This window comes from Homarus americanus, unplaced genomic scaffold (genome assembly GCF_018991925.1).
Source record: "Homarus americanus isolate GMGI-L3 unplaced genomic scaffold, GMGI_Hamer_2.0 scaffold4904, whole genome shotgun sequence".
Lineage (NCBI taxonomy): Eukaryota > Metazoa > Arthropoda > Malacostraca > Decapoda > Nephropidae > Homarus > Homarus americanus.
The window spans coordinates 146,898-149,797 of NW_024727045.1; positions in this window are offsets into that span (position 1 = coordinate 146,898).

The following is a 2,900-nucleotide window of genomic DNA, read 5'->3' on the forward strand; positions in this document are numbered from 1 at the left end:
AGTCTTAGCAGAACCACTGTTACCAGATATAATATCCTCTCTCGTTAACACCAGTAAAATACAGTATTACCAGAATATTGAGATATAATTTACTATCACTGATACCAGAATAAAAGTATTACCACCACCAGAATATCGTGTCACCATCAGCACCACCACTGTTGCCAGAACGGTGATACTGACGCAACTACAGAACAGTATTACCACAGCACAACGCACCAGAGGAATTAGTAATGCTGTTGACGGTGGTGGTAGTAGTAGCAGTAGTAGTAGTAGTAGTTATTGTTGTTGTTACTATGCTGTGTTGAGGTAGATGTATTTGTTTTTAATGGTGTCAGCTTGGTTGGTCAGCTGTAAGGTGGCCCAAGAGGCAGATGATGTATGTGGTGGACTACATCTAGTGCGGGAAGGACGGCGGAGCCAATGTGGTACTATTGTAGTATACTCTCATTTCCTCTCCCTCATTATTCCTCATCCCTCTCATCTTCTCTCCCTCATTATTCCTCATCCCTCTCATCTTCTCCCTCATCCCTCTCATCTTATCTCCCTCATTATTCCTCATCCCTCTCATCTTCTCCCTCATCCCTCTCATCTTCTCTCATCCCTCTCATCTTCTCCCTCATTATTCCTCATCCCTCTCATCTTCTCCCTCAATATTCCTCATCCCTCTCATCTTCTCCCTCATTATTCCTCATCCCTCTCATCTTCTCCCCTCTCCTTTCCCTCAGTATCTCATCAAGATCACCCACCACCACCTCAGGTAACTATTCACCACTTCAGGTAACTCTCACCACTATTTCAGGTAACTCTCCACCACTACTTCAGGTAACTCCTCCACCACTACTTCAGGTAACTCTCCTCCACCACTTCAGATAACTCTCACCACCACTTCATGTAACTCACCACCACTTCAGGTAACTCACCACCACTTCAGGTAACTCACCACCACTTTAGGTAACTCTCACCACCACTCCAGGTAACTCACCACCACCACTTCACCACCACTTCAGGTAACTCACCACCACCACTTCAGGTAACTCACCACCACTTCAGGTAACTCACCACCACTTCAGGTAACTCACCACCACTTCAGGTAACTCACCACCACCACACACATTACCTCAATTATCTCTTAATTAAGCTGAATAAACACCTACGTAAACAAGACAGACAGACAGACAGACAGACACACACACACACACACACACACCGGTAACTCACTCCCAGGTGGGCGGACGAATACGAGGAAATTACGACATAAAATATACACATAAATACCGATAAATGAATAAAAATGGAGATACGAACCAAAATTAGTGAATTAATATGTAAAATAATCACATTACGAACATGAAAGTGAGGAAATATAACACAAAATAAATTAAACATATCAATATATAATTACATAGCGATGAACAGGCGTATAAAATTGATGATAAAAATGGGAATAATGAGAATATATGATAATGAGAGGAAGAGGTAACGCAGGTGAGTAATGGGTAATGCCGCTGCTTACTCATTAGGTCAGTAACGACAGGTAATACTCGTTAATCACATAGGTTGTAATAAACACCTGGGATAACGTTGTACCTGTTGTGTTTATGTGTTCTAGTTAATACAGTGTGTTAGAGGTATCATGTTAGGGGGTCATGTTAGGGGGTCATGTTAGGGGTTCATGTTAGGGGGTTCATGTTAGGGGGTTCATGTTAGGGGTTCATGTTAGGGGTTCTGTTAGGGGGTTCATGTTAGAGGGTCATGTTAGGGGTTCATGTTAGGGGTTCATGTTAGGGGTTCATGTTAGGGGTTCATGTTAGGGGTTCATGTTAGGGGGTTCATGTTAGGGGTTCATGTTAGGGGTTCATGTTAGGGGTTCATGTTAGGGGGTTCATGTTAGGGGGTTCATGTTAGGGGTTCATGTTAGGGGTTCATAGTTGACATGACACTTAACAAGTAAATCATACATCCATACATTCACATATACACAAGTTACACATTTCTATACATAATTCCTTTTAATTTTATTTATTTTTATTTGTTTTTTTCATTTCCTGGTGTCTAATAAATCTCTCCGTCTCAGCCTGGTGTGGTCGAGGCAGGGAACAATGTCTCCTCGTTACTGCCTCCCACCAGACTATTATGATTGAAAAGGTGGATGATTTTGACGACTTTTCCATCTAATCCTTAATATATATCGTAATACATAAAAAAAATCACAAACATTTAGTTATTACACAAGTATTCTAAAATATGTTAAATATTAATCAAGTGATTTTTATTCTTCATGAAAAAAAAAATGAAGAAAAGCTGAAAACGATGATTGAATTTCATCTTTAATATTTGTCGTCAATATTGCCAGACCGCAGTAAAGGTTTTCATGGGTGACGGAGGCGAAGGTCTTGAGAAAACCCCTGGACGAGCACTACATCCCACTGAATTAAAATCACAAGAGGAAGCAAACACGTAAGGAGACATTCACACGCCCTGCACTACCCCACCAATACTGGCACCAAAACACTCGTGGGACATTCACACTAAGGTAACACACGCCACAGAGACACCAAACCACTAGTGTGACACATAACATACAGAGAGGTAAGGTTTTTTCTTGTCCCCAGCAGAGCGACAGGGTGTCATACTGAGTGTGTTGACTCACCTGGAGGAGGAGGAGGAGGTATTGAAGTATCAAGGAGCTGTGGCGTCGAGTGTTATCTGAGACACCCTCCTGGTACACACACACACACACACACACACACGTCTTCATGCATCAGAAATATATTATTCAAGAGACATTTAAAAGGCGTCTGGAAATGTGAATGAGTACATAATTTTTACCTCCGTCCAGTTGATGCTATGAGGGAGGGTGGAGGTGGAGTGGAGGGTGAGGTGGAGAATCAAGTGGA